General features: G+C 36.8%; 1 pseudogene; it reads right to left on the bottom strand.

Moving 5' to 3' along the window:
* Nucleotides 1–20003: 20003 nt before the first annotated feature.
* On the bottom strand, nucleotides 20004–20993 carry LOC142839279 (cytosolic 5'-nucleotidase 3A pseudogene; annotated as a pseudogene).
* Nucleotides 20994–25677: the final 4684 nt, after the last annotated feature.

The raw sequence follows: 25677 nt of genomic DNA, 5'->3' as shown, positions 1-25677 counted from the left end.
AGGCAGGCTAAATTCCCAAAACAAAATTGCCAACTTTCTTCAGAGCATCAGGCAATTTATATTCTGAGGGTTAAGAAGAATCACATGAGTATGGTGTTTAATCATAAGGACAAAGAACAAAGACAGGTGGTGGGCAAATTGCATGTGGTAAAACATCTTTTTCATAGAGGCATATGAATAACAACAGTAGAAGCAAACTCATTCCTACCTTCTTTACCAGGAAGGAGCACAAAGCACACTCCAAGAACAACTCTGTGTTTTGAAGAAATCAGATAACAAGACTCTTGTTTACTTGAAATTTTCTCAGAAGCACTCAGAATTCTCACTGGACTCCATTATTGGACTGTGTTCTGACAGATGAGGAGTTTCTTAAATGAACAGAAATGACTTTTGCAAGATATTAGATCATATTGATTGAAGATGTGTCTGTCCTTTCTCACCTGCTTAAGGCACCTTCTGATAAGTTTAATAAAGAGGTAATTGGCCAATAGCTATGCAGGAGAGAATAGGTGGGCCCTATTGGGAGATATGGGAACTCAGGGAACGAATCTGAGAGGCAGGGTTTGCCAGAGAGGCATGGAGGAGGTGGGGTATAGAACAATCAGGAAAAATATCAAGCCATGTGCTAGAATGTAGATTAATATAAACTGGCTAATATAAGTTTTAAGAGCTGGTTTTGAACAATCTTAAACTAAGGCCAAGCTTCCATACTTAATAATAAATCACCATGTCATTATTTGGGAATTTGTAATCCAAAGAAAGACCAGCTACTATTGACACTCAACATGGAGCACATATAAACAAGCATAGGACCTAAGAAACCCAGAAAAGTTCTGGACAAAGAATTGAAAGTAGCTTTCTAGCAACTGCCTGCCTCTCAGGCAGTCCTATTGCTCATGATATGCAAAGGCATGGCTCCTTTAAGAGGCCTGATGTGCCACTGAGCACTTATATGTGGCCTATGAATTGCCAGTGAGCTTTCATGTGGGATCCAAATAGCTGCAGATGTGCAGAAGACCAGGTAAAGACTGTTAAAACTGAACAGGTAGAGTATGCTTAAAAATGAGCTTTGGTCCTGAAGAAAAAAAAAGATAATGGGTTTAGACTGTTGTTGCAAGGAACTGTTTGTTTGTCCCAGCCACCCAGAACTAAAATAATCACACAGAAACTGTATTAATAAAATCAGAAAAATAAAATAAAAATAAAATCAGCTCTAGCTTCTTATTGGCTAACTCTTACATCTTAATTTAACCCCTTTTAATCTGTATATCACTACATGGTAGTGGCCTACCACCAAAGTTCTGGCATGTCTGACTCTGGCAGCAGATCTAGGGCTTCTCTCTGACTCCCCCACCCTTTTCCTCCCATCACTATGTTTAGTTTTCCCCGCCTACCTAAGTTCTACCCTATCAACAGACCAAGGCAGTTTCTTTATTTATTAATGGTGATAACAGCACATAGAGCACAGTTTTATCTTTGTCATAACTAAGGAAAACTATATTTTACTATGTATTTTTCAACTCCATCAAAGACTCCAGGAAGATAAACTATTATCTAAGTAAACAGGAAGTGCGTTGTAAGCAACTTACAAAATTCTAGATTTGACAGAGACATCTCACTTGCCTGGACAGTCACCCAAAGTTCTTCTGCACTGTTGGGGCATCCGTCTTCAGCCTATAGACCCATAGTTTTTGGCAAACTTTTACAAGAAGCAGGAAATCTCTATAGCATATGCCCTTTTAAATGTAAACAAACATTTATAGATAATATTTGGGAATATGGGCATAGATTTGTCCATACTGCTTCCTGCTGTTGGGGGCACTATTAATCAGGTCTTTCATGGTATATTCTGTGTGCTAGCCTCATATCAGTTAGCAGTTGGGCAAAGTAATTTTTTGAGGGTATTTATGGTGACTTTTCAGGAGGCCTTGGTCAATGAAACCATATTCTCCTGGAAGCAATCTAGAGGTTCTCATCTTCTGTGAAAACCAAAGAAGAACCTCTTTTCCCAAGCAACATGTCCTTAGACCCAAATTCTGAAGTCAAGATACTTTTATAATATACATGATGATTTAGCTTAGCAGCCCATACAATGAAATGTCTCCTGTAATTAGCTCCTTCACAGTCAAAATAATTCAAAGAAAACAAAATGATATATATAATCCAGACTTTCTGTGAATTTTTCATCCTTATGTGGGTTATTTTTCTTTACTCCATTTAATCTATGATTATCTGCAATCTGTCTCTTTAAAGACTTTACTTTTTTAAAGCATTAACTTTATTTTATGACTCTTTATACTCTTTTTTCTCTCTTCCAAGCCTACATACCTATACAATTCTGTGAGCCATTTAGATGTATTTTATGTCTGAATCTGTTCTATTGTGAATCTGTAATTCTTTACTGTCCAGGAGCACTTTTAAAAATTCACTAAGACAGTGTTTGGCCCATTAACTCTAGCTTCTTATTGACTAACTCATATTAATTTAACCCATTTCTATATCTGTGTATTGCCACGTGGCAGTAGCTTACCAAGGAAAATTCCAAGCATCTGTTTCTGGTGGCTCCATGGCGTCTCTCTGACTCTGTTTTCTTCTTCCCAGAATTCAGTTCTGTCTTCCCTGCCTACTTAAATTCTTCCCTATCAACAGGCCACGGCAGTTTCTTTATTCATTAATTAAAGCAACACAGACAGAAGGACCTCCTACACCAGTCATAGAAAAAATAGTTTACAAATAATAAGTAAAGTCTTTAAAGAGAGAGTAAAGTAATAGCAAAAAAATAATCCATGTAAAGATGGAAACTATCAAAGCACAAGACATTTGGCCCTTATATAGTGCTTTATTAATTTAAAATTTTAAAATGCTAATGAACAAAAACCATCAATTACTGAATGACATTGGATAATGGTGGGGGAACTGCTGATAAAACCACCCTATATATTTTAAGGATGTCTTAACTCTATAATATAAGTCAGGAAATGTTTTACATTGGGGGACAGGAAATGGAAACAAAGATGTGGATTCCTTCCAAATTAATAAGGATCAGATTTGACTTTGAGAGACCTCCTAAAAATTTATACTGCAGATATGAAGGAAGAAACCAAGAAAAACTGTAAGACATGTGACTTATATGCTGATCCATCTACATGTGAACACCACTGAGACTAGAAGAGACATGATAAATCTTGTTTCCAGAGTCTTCATGGCTCATTATTCTATGCCATCCTTTCATATCACATGAATAGAGGTTTATATTACAGTTTGCTTATGCAGTCCAAGTAGACATATAAGATTGATAGATGCTTTCTCATCTTCATTTTCTTTCATTTTTGTTTCTGTTTGTTTGCTTGCTTTTTTGAGACAGTATTTCTGTATGTATCTTTGGTACTGTCCTAGAACTAGCTCTTGTAGACCAGGCTAAACTTGAATTCACAGAGATCTATCTGCCATTGCCTCCCAAATGCTGGGACTAAAGCTATGTGCCACCACTGTCTGGCTTAAAGAAAGGTTCCATTCAGAACTCTCTTCTTTTAAAAAAAGATTTATTTATTATGCATGCAGGTCTGCCTGCATGTATTCCTGCAGGACAGAAGAGCGCACCAGACCTTACTACAGATGGTTGTTAGCCACCAGGTGTTTACTGGGAATTAAACTCAGGACCTCTGGAAGAGAAGCCAGTGCTCTTAGTTGCTGAGTTATTTCTCTAGCCCTTACAGATGCTCTTTGCCTGCTCAAACATAAAACAGGGAGCCATTACTGGATTTGTGCACACCGCACATTCCATACTTGTGTTAATGCAGATATATATGCTCCCCTTAAAAGTTTGTGTGTTTTCAGGAAAAAAAAAAAAAAAAAACAAGACATCAATGAAGATAGGTATCCCAGGTGACCCAGCCTCTCAGAATGTCTCTGTTACAGTTTCCTTAAAAATCTGCTCAGAATAACTTCAAAGCTGCTAGCTAAAAGGTTTTAGCCTCATAGACTACTATCCAGGACTTTAGTTAATCCCTGCACTTTCCCATCACAGAGAGACTAGACAACAAATGATAAAGCCAGTTCTCACAGGACTTGACCATTATCCAGATTTTCTTAGGATCCCCGAAGGTTTCATTGCTCCCAGAGAGTAGGATGTAATTTTCAGAACACTGTACCCACATTCCCATGAGGTAGGGTGGGAAGTTTTTGGTCATTTGGTGGATTATGGATTTTTGTCATTGTTTAAGAGGGGTTAGCTGCAAGTTGTTATGGTCATGGTCAGGGAGAAAACTAAACAAAGAGGTTAGATTAAGGATATCAGTGTTTTTTTCTTTTCTCTACCTTTTTTCCTCTCTTATCTAGGGGAAAAGGGGGTATATAGTAATGATAGGATAAAATGGTAAATTAATGAATCTGTTTTTACTAAAAAGCAACTTCTTGTCTCATATATTTTACATTTCTATGGACTTTTGCATATTGATACAAATTTAAGGTTATTTTGTTACAACACACTGTTTTTACTCTTCTTTAGGGTACTGTGCATGTATAGCTCATTTAAAAATGTAATGTAAAGTTCTAGTCCTTGAAAGCTATTATTAAAAACTGCTGAGGATAATTAAGAAATGCAGGTAAATAGCTAGTCATATTTAACAATTGAACTTGCAGTCATGTTTGATAGTGTTCAGGATTTAACAGAAATATTTTAGATAAATTGGTTGTCTTTAAACACTTCAGAGATCTTCAAAAAATAATATTGAAGGTGTTTTAATGTATAAGAATTTTCATGACAGTAAGTTATGTCTTCTCTTGGAAGCATCAATCTACTTCAGTGAAGATAATGAATATTGAAGAATCTCCATATGGAGTTTGCTTTCAGTGTGACAAAGGTGGCCACTAGGCAAAAAAACTGTCCTTGTCTAGACTGCTGACCATGTCTGTCCAGATTGAACAAGGAAAATACAAAAAAAGTCAATTGTCAAAATTAGCCTAGACAAGTAGGCGAGTCTTTCAAAATCCTTGCTTCACAGAAATGTCTGTCAGAGATTTTAGGCATGCAGTCTAAAGGTAGGTGCCCCAGTGTTGCAGAGGAACTTTGGGTGACTCTTCGTGCTACCAACTATCTTTGCCATTACTGTAGTTGTCGAAGTTGCTCCCTCTGTACTTCTTATTTACTCAGGTAATATTTTATCTTTCTCAGGTCTCTGATGGGGTTGAGAACTAAATAGTTATAGTTTTACAGTTTTCTTGTTACCAAATTCATAAAAGAAAGCTACAAAAGAGGTGTAAAGTTTATTTGGTTGAAAGGTATGAAAGTTTAAATTATTTATTTAAAAGAATACTTTAAGGTCTAAACACATATTTTTAGGTTGGTAACACAAGTTATAAGAGAAAGTGATTTTGGTACAAAACTTGGATTCACCAAGATACAACAGATATTAGAGTACTTTTTCAGAAATTGCCAAATACAAATGACTTGAGAATTATGAATGTAATTCTTGCCCAATAATTGTTCTTATTGTATATAGTTTTATTGTGCTAGAGTTAGAATTTTTCTGTTTTATTGACACAAGATAGGGAAATGTTATAGGACATTTGATAACACTATGTGAAGATGTGTCTGCCCTTCCTCACCTGTCTAAGGCATCTTTCGACTCTTTTAATAAAGAGATAAATGATCAATAGGCAGGCAAGGATAGACAGGCCATCCTAGGAGAAAGAGGAACTTGGGGTAAGAATCTGAGACTGGAATTTGCCAGACAGACATGGAGGAAGTGTGACAAAGAGTAGTGAGGAGAGGTAAAAGCAGAATGAAGATTAATATACACAGTTTAATTTAAGTTTTAAGAGTTAGTTGAGAACAATCTTCAGCTAAGGCCAAACTTTCACACTTAATAACAAGCCTCTTTGTTGTTATTTAGGTGTTGGCAGTCCAACGAAACACCAGCTACACATGACTCAAAGATATCTGCATCTTAAAAAAATGCCCCCCCCAAAAAAAAACCCTCCCAACATAAGTGACAGTTCTCCAAGGCTAGAAACTTAGAGCTTTCTGCATGATGTAAAAACAGAAAAGAGAATTCTCAACAGAAGAAGTTCAAATGGCCAAAAGACACTCAAGGTCGTGCTCAATTTCCTTAGCAATCAGGGAAATGCAAATCAAAACAACTTTGAGATATCATCTTACACCTGTCAGAATGGCTAAAGTCAAAAACACCAAGGATAGCCTTTGCTGGAGAGGTTGTGGAGGAAGGGGTACCCTCATCCATTGCTGGTGGGAATGCAATCTTGTGCAACCACTGTGGAAGTCAGTGTTTCGGTTTCTCAGGAATTTCGGGATCAACCTACCCCTGGACCCAGCAATACCACTCTTGGGAATTTACCCAAGAGATGCTCTATCACATGTCAAAAGCATTTGTTCAACTATGTTCATAGCAGTATTATTTGTAATAGCCAGAACCTGGAAACAACCTAGATGCCCTTCAATGGAAGAATGGATGAAGAAAGTATGGAATATATACACACTAGATTACTACGCTGCGGTAAAAAACAATGACTTCTCGAATTTTGCATGCAAATGGATGGAAATAGAAAACACTATCCTGAATGAGGTATCCCAGACCCAAAAAGATGAACATGGGATGTACTCACTCATAATTGGTTTCTAGCCATAAATAAGGGTCACGGAGTCTACAATAGGCGAATCTAAAGAAGCTAAGTAAGAAGGTGAACCCAAGGAAAAACATATAGTTATCCTCTTGGATAAGGGAAGTAGACAAAATTGCCGGGGAGAAAAGTGGGATCTTGGGGGTGGGGTGGGATGGAGGTTAGGGGAGATGGGGAGAGAAAAGGTAGAAGGGAAGGAGGGGGGACTTGGGGAAACAGGAGGATCGGGATAAAGGAAGGTTGGATAGGGGAGCACGGAACCACAATTCTTAGTTAAGGGACCCACTTTAGGGTGGGCAGGAGACTTGACCCTAGAGGGGCTCCCAGGTGCCCAAGCTGAGGTCCCCAGTAAGTTCCTTGGGCAGCTGAGGATAGGGAACCTGAAATGACCCTACCCTAGAGCAATACTGACGAATATCTTGCATATCATCCTAGAACTTTCATCTGGCGATGGATGGAGACAGAGACAGAGACCCACACTAGAGCAATGGACTGAGCTCCCAAGGTCCCAATGAGGAGCAGAAGGAGGGAGAACATGAGCAAAGATGTCGGGACCACGAGGGGTGCACCCACCCACTGAGACAGTGGAGCTGATCTACTGGGAGCTCACCAAGGCCAGCTGGACTGTTACCGAAAAAGCATGGGATAAAACTGGACTCTCGGAACATGGCGAACAATGAGAGCTGATGAGACGCCAAGGACAATGGCACGGGGTTTTGATCCTACTTAATGTGCTGGCTTGGTGGGAGCCTAGCCAGTTTGGATGCTCACCTTCCTAGATATGGACGGAGGGGGGAGGACCTAGGACTTACCACAGGGCAGGGAACCCTGACTGCTCTTTGGACTGGAGAGGGAGGGAGAGAGGAGTGGGGGGAAGGGGAGAGGGGTGGGAGGATGGGGAGAAGAGTGGGAGGAGGGGAAGAAGAGTGGGAAGAGGGGGAGGGAAATGGGAGGCTGGGAGGAGGTGGAAATTTGTTTTTTTTTTCTTTTCTTTATTCTCCTTTTATCAATAAAAAAAAATTAAAAATTAAAAAAAAAACAGCTCCACCAGTTGAAGAGTGTCTTTTTCAAGTACTCTAGGTTTTTTGTTTGTTTGTTTGTTTTGTTTTGCTTTGTTTCCAGGAAGCTGAGCTATTTTCTGTTTTCCAGATAACTAAACTGGTCTGTGTTTCAGGTTGCTTTGTTAATCTGAGGCTTTTCTAGGTTGCTCAGTCTGTGAGTGTCTCTCAACAAGTCCTCCCTGCATATGTAAGAGTTAGGGTAGAAAGAGATCTAAAAAAAAAAAAAAACAAAAAAAAAACAAAAAAAAAAAACAAAGCAAACAACACCTCCTTTTAGAATACACTGTCTTTAGGAGCTTCCCTCTTAGATAGAATGTTTTAGCTAAGCTGAATTAAATCCATATATCTGAGTATTTTTCATTAATATAAAATTTAAAGCATCAATGCATCAATCTATGTAATGTAAAGGTAATCAAAAATTTGCTAAATCAACTAATTGTTAAATCAAATTATGCAATTTAAAGCATTGCATAAAACAATTGTTATTAACTTTGCAAAGTTTTGATATTCAGCAATGTATAAATGTTATTTAGGTTTTCAAAGTACTTTTTTGGAGATTGTGTGAAAAATTCTTCTATTTCTTATTATTAGTCTCTCTCTCTCTCTCTCTGTGCGTATGTGTGTATGTGTTCACTAAGGCACTTATAGGTAAGTGCAGATGATAGGCTGAGTTTTCTTGATGTTAGAGATGGTTCTGTGCAACCAATATGTGTGCTAGAAACCTAACTCTGGTCCTTTAGACAAGTGTAGGATTTTATTAACCCTTGATCTGTCTTTATAGCACCATAAAATTTTTGAGGAATGTGTCTTTTACCAGTAATACTTTGAACAACACAAATAATCTAATTTTACATTAACTCATTCATCTATTGGCCACCTAGATACTATACTCATAGTATCTAGTAAATATAGATAAAAATATAAAGAGTTGTGTATTGATTTCCTTACATAATAATTAATTAATTTGGCATCCAACCTTTAGACTGTTCAGTCTTAAAGTCATATCTATTCATGTTTTCACAAACTTATTTCATTGATTATATCTTTGACAGTTTTCAGCTCAATGTTGAGGATTTTAAAAATACTTTTTTTAGTATTGTGTAGAATTGACTTTCACATTCTAAATTTCATGCTTCATGAAGTGTAATATGCAAATCATACTTATCACTTTCATGATGGACACTGGGGTCATGGATGGAAGATTTACTGGTAAAATTCTCTTTTACTATTAGAAGAAAGGAGATTGCTGAATATGGCATGCATTTGAACAAATTCTGTGATCAAAACAAACGTATAAAGGATATTTCTCTTTAGTATGAGTAAATTGTCACATATTAATCACAGTTAACTATTTCTTTTCTAGTCAGCAGATGGCAAGATGTAGTGCTGGATACAGTAACAAACTTTAAATTTCAAGCTATGCCACAAACAAATATTCTGTCATGAATTAGAAAATGCAGATAAATTGGGATGTTAAACAACAAATTTATCAAACCAAAATATTGGGTGTAAAATAGATCTTATATTTATAGTAATAGTACTTAGATTTTATCACAAATATTTCACTTCAGTAGACTACAAATGCTTCTATGATAATTCAACTTAGTACTATAAAAGTGAAAAATTCAGTGAAAAATGTTTGTGCCATTATCTTATATTGAAAATATTTGTACAGCACATTTCTGACAATATTTACTACTGGAAAAATATACTATGGTAAGCCTGGGAGTTGGAGATTTTATGTGTTCTCGTTCCTTTCACAATAAAATTAAAAAGTTCACATAAAGAGTGAGGATGGGAATAAAGTCCATTATCATACAAATTTCACACAGCATTTTGACAAAATAAATACAGAAGTGTGATGTTCTGTACTAAACACAATTTTCATCCACAAACACAAATGAAGCCTTAAGAAATCAGTAGTGAAGGCAAAACGTTGTATTGGTGCCTCTACAAGTGCTCATGATATCATCTATAGATGACAAGTGGAGAGAGATTTCAGAAACTCATATGTTCCAGGCTAAGGGGCATCTGAGAACATATAAAGCTTAGAGGCATACAGTGGTTGCTTTAAAAAAAATTACCAGATACTTTTTCACAAGAGCCTTTTACCACCAGAAGTTATGGAAGTGGTTTTGCTTTAGATGATGACCTTAAATGGCTCAATAAATGTCCTTGGGTAGACTGTATTCCATTAGAGTAAGGCTTGCTTTAGGCAAAGGATGAGGCTGCAGCCCAATTTGAGTTGAAGGGCTTTTAAAGAACTCATACCCCAAAATGTCTTTTCTGTGGTAATACACATCTCTCCCTCCAACTACCGTAAAAGATGCCTTTGTTAATATTACTTGAGCATGCTTGCAATGTAAACATTCTCACTTTATGGAATACCATTCATCTTCTTTGTGAAAACTATCCTTTTGAGAATTATTTGCTTATAGATAATTTGCTAAGAGGGATATTTCAAGATAATCACAGTCTTTTTCAGAGTCCTCCCCTACTTTTAAGTTTCTTCTATCACCAGGAAATACTGAGACATGGTTAGTTATTACCAATGTTAAATTTAGTCATCTACATATATTTTCTTTCAAAGAAAGACATGGCTCAGATCAGATTTCTTAATAGAAAAACTACAGTGGTCTCTGAAGGGGTGAAATTCCTTTCCCTAATCTCCTCTAACTCTTGGGTCTGCTGACATTCTTAGCATGTACCAATAATAGATATTTCTATCTTAAAACAAAGGAAAACAGCACAGTGAAACCCTCTTCTGAATCTCATCCCTGTTTAGTGTTAACCCGTGTGTCCTTCCTTTGTATCTAGGGAATTTGACTCTTAAAAGTTGTACACTTTTGTCATATTTAATGAAATTCTGCTTCTGTCCTATTTCTCCACTGAAGCTTAGTAAAATTTATGTTTTTTTATGATCTGCAAAGTTCTTGCATATTGGACACACATCACAAAGCAAAAGTAAATGAAGGCTGTGCTCATTCATTTCTGGACTAGAGCACCTAGTCCATATCTAAGCAAAATGCTTATCACAGTAAAGGTGAAGAGAAAGGATGGAAAATTGTGTGTATTTGGAAGTGAGAACATTTCTAAAAGCAACGCACATGAAGTATTGTGATGCTAATGTCTCCGTAAGTTCTACAGTTCCAATTTGTTAGCATTAGCTCCTTAGCAGAGTTGTTTTACTTTTGATTAGAGACCTTATGATAAATTAGATGTTGACACTTAAAGTAATGTCAATAAAATAGTAGAATATATGTGTGATTTCAGCTGTACATTAAGACCCCAGCTGCAAAGGACAACGTATTTTTTTATTGTCCTATAAAAAAGCAATTAACAATATTTAAATTAATTTTTCAGATCATATCAACTTTGAAAATACTAAACCATTCATTGCAAATGTTAACATAGCACAAAAATTCTAATTTCTAGGTATTTTGTCTTTCCCCCTATTTCCTTAGCCAATGGAGTAACTCAGATATGTATCATATGTGTTTTTCTTTTCCAAATCTGTATTTATTTCCAAATCTGTGTTTATTTACAAATGCTGAATTTTTAAGTGCTTCAGTAGATATGAGTAACATAGAAAGTGGTCTTACCATCATTCTGGAACACTCTTGTTCAGTAGAGAAGATATTTTGGGTCCCAAGGGCCAAGAAGTATATATATATTCTTTCAAAAATGCCTGCAAAAGATACAGCACCTAGAATGGTCAATTTCAGAATAAATAAAAACCTTTATGTTGAATCTTAATCTCACATCCTAGTAGCAATTCTATTATGTTGAAGAGAATAGAACTTGAAGGACAAAAAGGAAGAAAGAAAAATGGTGATTGGCTCAAATACATAAAAATGGTGGTTGAAGAATAGCGAACTGTGAATTGTAAAAACTGAAAAAAACATCTCCAGTCCTTTAAACTAAAAATGTATCTTTTCTGCTTATTTGACACTTGATACACTTTTATGGTTTTTGAATGGATCTCATTTTATATAGTTCTCAATCAACCTAGTACATCACAGCCACTTGAAAGGGACACTGAGATCTTACTGAATTTTGATTCCATACAGTACTTTGTTAGCATTTCAATTTTAAATAAAGTGTTAGAACAAAACAGGTCATACCATGTGGGTTGCTATCACATGAATAATAAATCACTATGAGTAAAGTAATTCAAGAGGTCTTTAGATGTTTCTTACCCTTACAGCAATATGTAGAAAAGGTACAGACATAATGCAAATGACTTAACAGTGTATTTGGATTACCTTCTATGTTTCTACTAGTACTATAGAGATTCATGTATGAAAAAAATAGAGAAGGCAGAACACATTCTACCACATGCACAAATAACCTTATTGTCATCAAGTTTTATTTGTTTTCATTAAAAATTTAATTGAAATTGAATCACAGTTCCTTTTTTTCTTACTCCAGCCTTTCCATGTTACCTCCTTGGAATGTATCCCATGTCCCTCACTCTCAAGTTCATAGCCTCTTTTTCTCTGATTATTATCCGAGCTGCTGTATCCCAGTCACTCAGACCTATCATCAACACTGTTGATTTACAAGCTATATTTAACAAGCTTCATTTTACTTAAAGAATAAGAGACCAAATATACACGGGGCATATGACTGCTCTGTTAAGTGCTGAACATCAGGTCGAATGCACCTGCTAACATTGCAGGAAAGTGCTGTTCAACAAATTAGAAACAAACCAGGAAAACAAATTTAGTACCCAATCACAGAAAATTGTGAAATTTAGGCAGAGGATGTGTTATGGTTGAGATAGACCACTGGGGTGATACTCTCAAAAGTATGATGGAACTGAATAGTGACAGTTTTCACAGAGGCACAATAGAAATATTTTCCACAAAATGCAATAGGTGATTTTGGTGAATATGTGATTGCATAGAAGGACATTTCTAGCAGATAAAAAACACAGAAGCCACAAGGCAAACAAAAATGGTGCTCTGATCTAGAATTTCTGTAGGAACCAGTGCAGGATGCTAAAGCACAAACTCAAATAATACAGTGCACAAGAACTCTGCCAACGTCTTTTATTTTCCTTTTATTTTTAATCCAGCTTCAAAATCAAGAAGCATTAGTGGAAGATATGTATACCCCCTATTATGGTTCAAACATCTCTTTCCCTCCATAATTTATATTTTGGAAAATAATACACTGTGTGAGAATATGAGTGAAGACTTTCAGGGTTGTGAATTGTGATTAGACTGTGAGACTCTTTGAACATGATTAGTGACCCTATAAAAGATCTTTAATAGAATGTCAGTTTCTTCCAACAGTTTTGCCATATGAGCATACCAAAAGGTATCATTTGAAGCAATCCTCAGGAGGCACATAAAATATGTTTGTGACCTTTGAAAAACTGCATTTCTATTGTTTAGAAATTTGTCTGTGATATTTTGTTAGAGTAGCCAAAGAGAATTCATGAACTCCCAAGACCAATTGCACAGCACAGCAGGACAGCGCAGCCTGAGGAGAGGGACATTGCTTATCCCAGCATTACAGGTAGCTAGGTCCCTAATGCCTGCCAGCCAGCCCTGTAGGAGCCCCAGGTGAGCAGCATCATGTGGAGGCAGGTGACGGCACTGAGCCTCTCTCTACATCAAGGCAGAGCCAGTCATCCCTGGCAGTTCAAAGAGTTTCTCAGAGACTGAGACTGAAGTCCCGGTGACCCTGGCCTGGGAACCAGCTCTAGCCTGCTGCCTTTCAGGGCACAAGGAGGATGAGGATGGAGACGGTAGAAAGTCTGGTGAGCAGAGCAGTAGGGATCTTGGGCTCAGCTCTCTATCCAAATGCCTCTGTCATGGTCGGTGAGGATGTGGTCTCCAACTACCACTACAGTGTGGCATCCTGTGAGGCCTGCAAAGCTGCCTTCAAAAGGACCATCCAGGAGAGTATCGAGTACATCTGTCCAGCCTCCAATGAGTATGAGATTACCAAGTAGAGACACAAGTCATATCAGGCTTTCTGCTTCACCAAGTGGCTGCGGGAGGGCATGCTCAAGAAGGGCAAGTTTCTGAACTGTGTCTGAGGTGGGCGACAAAAGTACAAGCGGCAAGACAGATGTGGACCCATTGCCTTTTCCAGGCCCCTTTCCTGCTGTCCTCTAGCGGTAGCTACTTTAGGTCCCCTGGAAGACAGCCCCAGGGAATGCTCTGGTGTCTCATCTGCTGGAGTTGAGCCTGAGAAGCAGTATGCCATGCCTGATCCAGCAAACCCTGATGGAGTATAATAAAGGTTTATTTATTTAGGCATAGACTCACTGAAAAGCAGTGATCAGCAGTTCTCTCCAAGAGCTGGGAACTGGAACAGACTCCAGCAGTCAAGAGACCCATGCATGCTTTTTATGCTTTTTTTTTTAAAAAAAAATTGTCTGCATTTATAGTACATGTGGCCACACCCAAAGTGAGCAGTTATCTTAAAGGCTTTTTATTGACTAAAGGAGTTCCCACAGCAAATTGCATAAGGTTTCCAATTTGACCTTTTTTATACTACCAAATCTCTAATCAGGGCATTCCTGAACTCTTCCCCTAGTTTTTCTTTTCCATCACAAGCTACCTCAGATGCTGAATTATGGATAGGAGCAATTGTTGGGACTAACCCAACATGTAACTCTGACAATTGTTTTCCTTAGGCTGAAAGTATATTAAGTCCAAATACAGCAGAGTTCTTGAAAATAGTCAACATCTCTTAACACATCTACATGAAACATTTTAAATAAAAATTGGTTGAAACATCATCAAGATATGCACACACACACACAAAATCTGAAACTAGAAGAAACTTTTTAGAGATACTGAAAAAGTCTTTTAAAGTTATTGGGGAAATTAGGTTGTGTGTTGTGTTTATATAGCAGCATTTTTCATACTGTTTTATTCATGGAGTTAAATATGCAATTTGGAGGCTTGATTCCACAGCAAAATTTAGGATGAGAAAAGTCTCTCTAACCTGAACTACAAAACTATCAGAATATATTGAAATGCATTTTTACAAAAATGAGACATGATCCCCAAATATGTGGCTCAGTACATCAAACAGGCACACTGCTAACATCTCAAATAATCATCATTGACAAGGATACTTGCATATGGTATGAAAAAGCAAAGAAAAATATTTTCCCATCTCTGGGAGACAAACTAAGGGAAATAAAATGTCCCCAATTCATATAAATGACAATATTATAAGGGAGAAACAAAAAGGTCCCTAACATACTAAATTATCATAAGATACTCACAGGGAATTAATTAACTAAAATTATGTGATTAATTACTGATCCTGTTCAATCTAATTAACTCTACCTAAATTCCTTCAACTGAGTAAATAGCTCACATGCAAAGTTGGTAAATCCGCTAATGTAGACAGCATCCCTATCATAAACCTCTTTAATGATTAAATCTTCAACTGAAACTATTTTATTTTTGTTATCTGTAAAACTAAATTTTGAAATCATAATAAGGAGAAACTTTCCTTAAAAATGGAAAATTATAATATTAAATGTACACCAAAAGTTTTCTTTCTTGAGTACCAGAAGTTCCTGCTATTCACAATCAAGCTGTGATTTTCCTGGATATAACTTTTGCTTCATTGTTATATTTGATGAATGTCCTAGATTTTTAACTTGAAACTGCATGTGACAGTCTTTGGAACAGAAATTCTACTGCCATAAGAAAAATAATTGGAGAAATGGCTACTACGGTTCAGATAGATCTTTGTGAACCTTATCAAAACTTCCTCAGAATCCTCTGAGTCCTGAGGTCCAGGAAAGGCTCAGATGCACTTGTGAAGGCCATCTATCTGATAGCCTTCAGTTTCCTCACATCACCCTTCAAAACATTCACATCTTACCAGTGGCAGAAAAAAAAAATGAATGTAGACACTGATTTCTTCAAGTCCACAAGACTTTTATTTCCCAGTACTATCTACCACAAATAGCATCCTGTTTTTTAATTTCAGTACAAGTCACTGGCTCTTTGTAGTGCTTCTTTGCTGAGTGTATTTCAGCATTTGCTTTCATTAGTGAAGACAACAGTATATCTGAACACCATGACCTTGAAGCTCACTCAAGTTGCCTCCCTTCTCACTGCCTCCGTCAAGACACATAGACAACTTTCCTTTGTAATTTAGTGCTGACACAATAGTGGGACCCAAATGATTTTCTTTAGAGATCAAATAAGCATGCAAAAACAAATTCCATTTATTTATTCTCAATCACATCGGCAAGGGATATAATATTAAAGAAACCATTTTACAACTACGTTAAAACACAGGTGATTATGTAGCTGTGGCCCAGATAAATAGCAAAGCACCTTTTCCTGACAATTAACATAGACCATATAGAGTCATGACAGACGAAAATGTTGCTGCTAGGCACAAAAGTGACACACATTTTTTTCTGTGATTGTGAAACCTCTTAATAAATTCTTAAAATCCTTAGTAGGACAGTATTTTTCCTGAGAAACCCCAAGTGACCATGTCTCCTAAAACATGAACCCTGGAACAACTTCTTTCTAGAAGTCCCTTTTTACATATGAAAGAACTGTACAAACCTAGGAACTTAATTCAGTTCATCTAGAGACACCAAAATCTATCAATTAATAGTCTCAAACTTGACCAAGGTGAAAAGATTACCCATTCTCTGCAGAGCAACAGTCACAACTGTTAAATTTGACATTGATTATGCTGAACTAGTTTGATATTGTGCTCCTCCCATATCATAGATATCCCTAGTAAGTGAGAACATATGCCACACATCATTTAGTTGACTGAGCTCCTGTGAGATTACATTATTCTTTCCTATAAGCACTCATCATGCTACTATTTAATTTTATCAAAATGTCTGCAGACAGAAGTCTCTGTCCCACTGGGTTCCACAGCCATTCAGTCATAAAGAAACACAAAGTGGCTTATATTAATTATAAATGGTTTGGCCAATTAGCTCAGGTTTGTTATTAACCAGCTCTTACAACTTAAATTAACCCATAATACTTGTCGATGTTTATTCATGTGGCTTGGTACCTTGTCTCAGGGAGGCATTCCCATCTTGTTTCCTTTGCGCCTGACTGATTGACTATGCCCCTTCCTTTACTTTTCTCAGAATTCTTCTAGTCTGTTTATCCGACCTATACTTCCTGGCTACTGGCCAAACAGCTTTTTATTTAACCAATATGGGTGATAAATTTAAAAAATTATTATTATTATTATGTATTTTCACCTCCTTCTCTTCTCCCATTTCCCTCCCCCTCCCCTATTCCCCCTCCCCCTCCCACTCCCTCTCCAGTCCAAAGAGCTGTCAGGATTCCCTGCCCTGTGGGAAGTCCAAGGTCCTCCCCCGCTCCATCCAGGTCTAGGAAGGTGAGCATCCAAACAGACTAGGTTCCCACAAACCTAGTCTGCCAGTACATGCAGTAGAATCAAAACCCAGTGCCATTGTCCTTGGCTTCTCAGTCAGCCCTCCTTGTCAGCCATGTTCAGAGAGTCCGGTTTGATCACATGCTCCATCAGTCCCAGTCCAGCTGGCCTTGGTGAGTTCCCATTAGATCAGCCCCACCGTCAGAGTGGGTGGGCGCACCCCTCGCAGTCCTGACTTCCTTGCTCATGTTCTCCCTCCTTCTGCTCCTCATTGGAACCTTGGCAGCTTAGTCCAGTGCTCCAGTGTGGGTCTCTTTCTCTATCTCCATCCATCGTTAGATGAAGACTCTATGGTGATATGCACGATATTCATCAGTGTGGCTATAGGATAGGGCCAGTTCAGGTGCCCTCTCCTCAGCTGCTCTAGGAACAAGCTGGGGACATCTCCTTGGACACCTGGGATAGGTGACAAATCTTTACAGTGTTCAAAAGCATTATCCCACTGCAGTCCTTTCTATCTATATTGAAATGATTCTGTAGATCATTTTATTCTATTCATGGTGTGCATCATTCTGATGGCTAAACTTGGTTATCAAAATGACTATATCTGGAATTGACTAAATATAAGGTACTAGACACTTTCATGGGGAATTTTCTTGATGATCAGAAAGACCCACCCTAAGTGTTGTGGCACCTTATGGTTGCCACCTTAATGAAAAACATAAATAAGGGAAATGTTGCTTTTTGCCACTTTGTTCTCACTTTCAAGGTATACATCTCTGCAAGAATCCTCAAGGCTTCTACCACCATATTATGCCTATTGTGACATACAACCTCATGAATTGAACAATTGGATTCTCTGTCTCTCCAATGTAAGACAGTCAGTGTTGAACTAACCTGCTTGAATCCTGTAAACCAGTCTAAAAAACTCTATCACTTCTATTGTTTTTTTAAAAAACAATAGTCAATACAACCTTTTGTTTTTATTAACATGTTAAATCATCTTTGCATAATAGAATTAGTATCACTTATCAATGGTAAATAATACCTTTAATGTGTTGTTGAATTTGATTGATTAGTATTTCTTTAAAAGTATTACTGCATCTGTACTCAGGTAGGTTATTGGCCTATGCTGTATTGATTTATTGATATTTTCAGTCCTCATTAGGTCTTAGGCCATTTTCTGTGCAATTATGATATTATATTAAAATATGTATATTTTTAGATATTCAGATCTCTAACATTGATTGACACACAATTTAGGAATAACAAATATTAAATTCTGATTGACATTGTCTGTTGAAGCAAGGTAATTTCTCTCTTTTCTTGTCTAGACAAAAATCTCTTTAGTAACATATCTTGGTTTGCACCTAGGTTTCTCAGTGTCCAGCAGGCTTTAGAGTAACTATCCCAAAAAATAACAAGCCTAATAATGTCCATCCCCATTCTATAAATTTCATGGTTTACTTTCCCCTGTCAAATGACAGGTTGCAATGGTGATGTTATTATAAGTTTTATTTCAGATATTCGTGTTTGTAACATTGAGAATTATCTATAATACCTTAACCACAGGCTGCAATTGTTCTGTATGGTGTACTGATAGAATGCTACCTGATATTTAACTATCAACATATTGCTATATGCTTTAATATAGTTATGTTTAATAACTGTGAAACATATGTTTAACAAGTCTTACTGTATCTAATATTTCTAATTTTCACAGCTAGACATGATGAACAGTAGGAAAGAAGATTATACATTTTGCAAGTTTCTTAAAAGATTAAAAAACAGTATTTAGAATTTATTATAGTAAGATCTCATATTTTATGGTATAGTGTTACCATGACCATTAAGAGTTTAAAGGAAAAGTTTACATATCTTTACATAATAAATATAATAAATAACATTACATAGGTTTCAAGGATCATTGATTGTTGGAGGAAGTTGTTCATTCGTTCCCAGCTGCCCAGAGCTGAAATAATCACACTGAAACTGTATCAATTGCAACACTGCTTGGCCAATGACTCTAGTGTATTCCTAGGTAGCTCTCATGTCTTAAATTAATCAATTTCTATTAATCTGCTTGTCACCACGTGGTTGTGGCCTACTGGCAAGGTTCTGTCTAGCATTTTCTCCTGTGGAGGCTACATGGCTTCTCTGAATCTACCGACTCTCTCCTCCTCTATCTGCTTGGAACTCCTGCATTGGCCCATTCTGTGCTACAATAGCCCAAAGCAGCTTCTTTATTCACAGCATACAAATGGAAATCCTACATTACCTCCCCTTTTCTGTATAAATAAAAAGGAAGGTTTTTACTTTAACATAGCAAAATTACATATAACAAAACAGTTATCAACCAAGAATTACAATTATAACATTTATATCTACTTTATCCTTTCTTTTTTTCCGTTTCAGGTTTATTTTCAGTGTTTCACACAGATTTGTAACATTCGTAATATGGACACCAATAGTTTTTCACAGACAAAGTGCTGGACTTCCCTGGCAATTTTTTTTTCCAGACAAAATAACCAAACAAAACACTGTTTCAGGAGATGGTGTTACAAAGCTGGCAGTGGTTAAAATCAGAGATACTATCACCCGTGACACTATCACTCTGAGCCTCCACACAGTACCCAGAAACTGCAGAAAACCAAACTACAAAATTCACTTTGGAAGAGGGAGTTATTTTTCTAATTTTGGCCTTAAGATCGTTTTTAATTGCTTAAAAAATTTTGGTGAGTGTTGTGATGGAGGTGGAAAGAAGGGGCTGCAGTTTATAGGTTCAACACATCTGAAGATCAGAGGACTCCCACCTAAAGGGAAAGGGGAAAATGCCAAGAGCAAGAATGTCTTATAAGTAAGAGTCTTTCCTCAAGATGGCTGGTGCTGGTTTCAGTTGCACCTGTGGGAGACGTCTTCTCACAAATGGTTTGATTATAATGTCTTTTGTAAAATCGAGTTGACAACCTCCATTGATTCTTCTTTTACTAAAACAATAACCTAAGAGTCCATGTATTGCTCTAAAAGGTCTCTACTCTGTCATTCAGGTACCCCATTTTCAGAATGTGTTTAACGTTGGCTACGCAGTCTGCCATCCTCAAGTCTCCCTGGGAGTCCCCCAGCAGAATAATGCTGCTGTTGTCTTTCAGTTAGTTGAAATAGTCTGTGTTCTTCAAGGCACCATCGTGTTCGTTGAATACATGAATTAGTTCTCCTTTGAATCCTTTCAGCACTCCATTTTCATCAAAATCCATGAAGTTGGATACAACTTTGACATTTGAATGATAAACTCCAGCTTGACGTATAACTTCTTCAAGCACATCACCGATACCAGCCGAAAATATGAACACAGGGATACCGTGCTGATGAAGTTTACCAAAGAAATTCTCATATCCTTCCTTGGGCATGACCAAAGTCTGCCACAATCTCTTTAAGTTTGGCTTTTGGTATGCCTTGTTCAACAAGCAATCCATGTGATTTAGTATACCACTCTACCAGGTGAGGGAACTTCTCTTCCACAGTGAGGTCGGGAGCAACCTCAATGGCATAATACTGCTTCTTCAGCTGCAGCAGCTTTTCTCGACATTCGTCTGTAACAAGTTTACAGTTGTCAATGATATTATGACTTGATGGGCATCTTCTCCCATTGTAGGAGAACCTACTTAGTGTCATATCAAAGTCTGTTATCTGAAGTTTGGCAGCTCCTCCTTTAATGAGACCACAGATGATTTCTTCTACTCTTGTAGGATTCTTGATGAGCATTGAGCTTTTCTGAAATTTCGGCATCATCTCGATGAGCTTGGTCTTGTGGCCCGTCTTTCTCTTCAAGGTGAATACATGCTGGGCCAGCACCACGCCTGCCACCACTGCTCACACACTGGCATTCGCCACCGCGTCCACCAGCACCACGGCTCCACGGTCCATGGGCAAGCCCGCGTGCACCCGGCGCGATAGCCCGAAGGCCGGCGGCTCTGAGCCCAGGGGCACAGCACGCTGCACACCAGCCCGGAGCTCGCCCCCCCACCCCCCCGCAGGTTGGAGACCAAGGAGGCCCCCGTCCAGGAGAGGCGAGGGGCGGGGCAGTGGGGCGGGGTCAGTGTGTGTGTACACTATGGAAAAAAATAGGTAAGAACTTCAGTGTTTCACTTATTAACCTATATTTTTCAAAGATGATAAAGATTATAATGCCAGAAATACTGATGCTTTGATTTTGAAGGTATACATTATGGGAGGTTGTCATAGAATAGAGCTACAACATTAAGTTGGGTTGGGAAATGATGTAGTAATTTTGATTCATATTAACCTAATATTATTATTTTTCATATTATTTTAAACTGATATAATATATTTTGTGAATTTTGATATTTATTCTATTTCTTTGCAAAACATGCAGGTTAAAAAACAAAAGAAAGAAATATATAAGCCATATTTTAAATAAGTGAACATTATTTGAGCTTACTAATTAAATGGGAAATAAAATGTAAAAGAATGATAATTTGAACAATTGCATGTGTCAGTTTTAGATAGCAGAATGAAGCACAGCAAAAATATAAAAGTTAAGTGACTGTGTCCTTGGAATTAAAAACTATCAATTAAATGAAGAATGTCTAAAATAGAATATTCTAGGTTATCTACAATAAGAGGTATATCTGAAGTTATGATTAGAATTTTGAGGTTAGGAAGATTAATAATAGTTTTGGGAGACTTATTAATATATATTAACATTGAATTTATAAGTCTCTATTATACTACTTAGAGACTATTGCCTAAATTATACTCATTTTCTTTTAAAGAAAAAATATGAGTTTTCATACCATAGTAGTTATCATTTAATTTTAGTTTAACTATTAAAATGAGAATATTTGACAATATAAGATCAGCTATACCATCCATGCAAAACAGAAGTAACTCAATAAATTCATGGAGTAATAAAATTTGTAGATTGGAGAAAACTTATTAAACTACTCAGGAGAACTTTTTTTTTCATTCATTAAAGTATAGTATAGAAAAACAGTCCTTGACAAAAAGAATGGTTCTAAGTTCTATAATGAATCACAACAATTTGGAGGTCAACAGCAACTATTCTAGGTGTTATGTGTCATTGAAATGGCAATAGATAGAAGAATTATAAAGCTAATTCCAGCTTATTGATCCTGTTAATATCTTCATTTATTACAGGGAGATGCAAGTAGCTATTCTTTCTTTATCAAAGAAGATCTGGAGAATAAAATTAGATTTAGAGATAAACATGTGTTGAAACCTATCCCTGCAAAGTGCACATGGTTTGTTGGTCAAGAAGGGCTAGACTCTAGACATGCACAAACAAACCATGTCCCTCTTTATTTCAATGTAATCACTTTTAATTGATGTATCTTATGGTTTGAATATAAAATGTCCCTCTTGTTCTCATCTTTTGAATGTGTTATCTGCAGATGGAAGTCCAATTTGGGGAGGTCATACATGACAAGCCTAGGCAAAGAGGCCATTTACTTTAATTAGATTCTAAGGAGAATATTGTTCTTGGCCCTGTCTTGAGTTTGTCTTTCTGGCCAAAATAGAAGGTGTGTCCACATGTTCAGCTCCAGCATGTGGAGTAAATTGACTGTGGATTGAACTCACTGCAACCATGAGTACAAACACATTGTTTTTCCTTTATGTTTCTATGCACACTTTTTTTTTTATCACAGTGACATAAAAGTCCAGCCTGGACATTGGCACCAGTGTAGTGAGTTATAGCAACTTACTTCAAGTTGGCTATGAGCTTCTAATGCTCTTGAAACTGATTAGTATTTGTGTGTGGGGTTTCAAAGTGTATTAGAAGAGTCACAGGTACAAGCTAGTGTCAACAGAGCTCTATTTGTATATACTGTGGACATAGCTTAGTAGGTGATTTTGTTAGAAATTGAGCATAATAGTAGACTTGGAAAGAATGAACATGTATTACATTGGTACTTCCCTATGATTTTATTTTTGTTGCTTCCATATTTGTGCTGCCTAGCTATTTGCTAATGTTCTAGGCGGTTTTTCAATGGGTCCTTGTAGGAGGTGGGTCTTGCCAGAGCTGCCTGGCTGCTTCTTGGGACTTCTGTGGATCAGATTTCTCAGGGTGGGATACTAAGCTATTTCTCAGGGTAGTAAATTAAAATTTGGGGTCATTCACCCACCAGGGTTCTGTTAAGGAGAACAGGTTCAGAATGTGTGAAGGAGTAGCATTGTCAAGCTGTTTATCAAAAGTGACTAACTTCTCATAGGACCCCAAGTTGCCATGGTCTCAAGATAATCTCTTTGGGAAAGAACATTTTCAGTGGAGGCCATATTGTATATGTGGCCTTTTTTAGGAGAATACAGTAATGTGAGTTCTGTAACACCATCTCAAAGTGACACAGGGCCTGTAGACACTCCAGGCTCCTTCCTTAACAAATATACTGTGTACCTATAATACTAAAAGGAACTGTAGACAGGATTCTGCTTATCCTTTCTCTTCTAAGCAGACTGTCTTTGTAAAAGTTTGGTTATAAAAGTAGACAACTTGAAAGTTGTGGTGTGATTATCTCCTTACTTTTAAAAGGCTATCAAATGTCTTTTTGCCCTGTAGTATCTTTTCCAAATTGCTATCACAATCTGGCAGTATGCCTACAATTCTTCAGCTGGATAGAGGCTGTTTCTTCCTTTGTTGTATTGTCTGTGAGCATCTCTTACCAACCATCGTATTGAGTTAAACATTATTCTGTTGAACTGTACTGTTCTTCGGCTGCTCTCTTACTACCTAGCACAATCCTTCCCAACATGCCATGTTTCCATTAGAAAGCTAAAATGTAGCTGAATAATGCTGTTGGTTAAAGCAAGCAAGCTACTAGGTCAATATATTTATTTCTTTTTTGAATTTTCTTTATTTAATTAATATTAATGTTGTCATCTCTAGTTCCTTATATTGCCCCTCAAATTATGTAATTATACAATTCATTATGGCTCAATAAAATTCCATTTGTATATATACCATAATATTTTTAAAACTTCTTTTAGCTTTTGAGATGATCAGATAACTACATTCCTCCATTCTCTCTTCCACCCAAACCTTCCTTTTAGATTCATGGTCTTTTGTTGTTGTTGCTTCTTGTTTGATTATTACACACACACACACACGCGCGCACACACACACACACACACACACACACACACATACACACACACCTAAATATAAACCTGCTCAGTCTGTATAGTCTTACTTGCATTTCTAAGTTTTTAGAACTGACCATTGCTATGGGAAAACCAATTGGTATACTCTTCCTTAAGGAAGACTTTCTCCTGCTCCCACCATTTCTTAGTTATTGGAAAATTGAGGCCTCTTTAGCTTTTTGCAAAAGCAGTCGTCGTAATTGGCTGGCCTAACCATAGAAGAAACTATCCACAATTGAGTACAGCTTCTTTGGGATATTGATTAACAAGGGGAGACAGAAAAGGTTGCTGTGACTTCATTGACCTGGTTATTTAGAAATATTTACATTTTCTTATCTCCATCGTATATGTATTTGCTCATTGGTTCTCTATGTAATAGTGATTTGTTATTTTATTTTCTGTAATTGTGAGTACAAAAATTATGTTATACCTCCATGGTAAGTATTTATAATTTATCTATAAAATTCTGGGTTCAATAAACACTTTTTGAGTAGTGTCATTCTGTGATTCAAAAAGCTAACAATTCTAAAGAACTTCAAAGGAATTAGACATGTCTTGATCTTATAAAATTTCCATTATAACATGAGAGAAAAGCTCATGTTAAAATACAATACGAGTTTAAATAATAATTTACAATTCAAGAACAGCAATAATATTACCATAGAAAAAGTGCCATGGCTTTTTGAAATTTCATAGTTGCACATACAATTTTACATAAATCTTGCACAAGCAGGTATAGATAACTAATATCTAAATCTGCAATCTTCTCACAAAAAAGTCAGTGCCAAAAGGGATTAAAATAAAGAATAAATGACACTAGGAACAAGCAAACAAAAAACCTATGAAAAAATGAAGGCAAAAATTCATTTTAAGATAGGAGCATAATGTACTTATTTAGCAAGTTGTAAAGGAATATTTTAGCATCAATTGTATCAAAAAGTACTTACTGAACACTTAAATTACATTGCATACTATGGTACCCCACAACATGCTACATAGTCTAAAATTGCACCCTAGGTAGCCTGTAGTTTAACAGATGACAAAAGCCCACAAATTCATATGTAATATACTACATAAAGATCTGAAGGCAAAATCTGTAAAAACTAAACTAACATAAGAGAACTAGAAGGATCTGTAAAGAAATAAAATTTCTAATTTATATATAAAATACTAACAAAATTATAGAGTTTTAACAGAATGGAGAAGGAGTACATGCAGATATTTAAAAGGTTATTGCTGATAAAATGAAGCTGTATGGTCTATGAGGTGGAGATGTGCTTGAAAGAGTTGTGATTGAAGCACTGAGTGAGGTTCATGCTCCTGTTTGCTGTGAGCATAGTGTAGAAGAGTAAATGCAAACAGTTATACATTTGGAAGTGAGAGAATCCTGGTGGGTGGAGCTACATGTCAGAACTTCTTTTTTTCTCTGAAT

Source organism: Microtus pennsylvanicus, chromosome 1 (genome assembly GCF_037038515.1).
Source record: "Microtus pennsylvanicus isolate mMicPen1 chromosome 1, mMicPen1.hap1, whole genome shotgun sequence".
Classification (NCBI taxonomy): Eukaryota; Metazoa; Chordata; class Mammalia; order Rodentia; family Cricetidae; genus Microtus; species Microtus pennsylvanicus.
The sequence above is the reverse complement of the archived record's forward strand: the minus strand, read 5'-3'. Positions and strand labels throughout refer to the sequence as shown.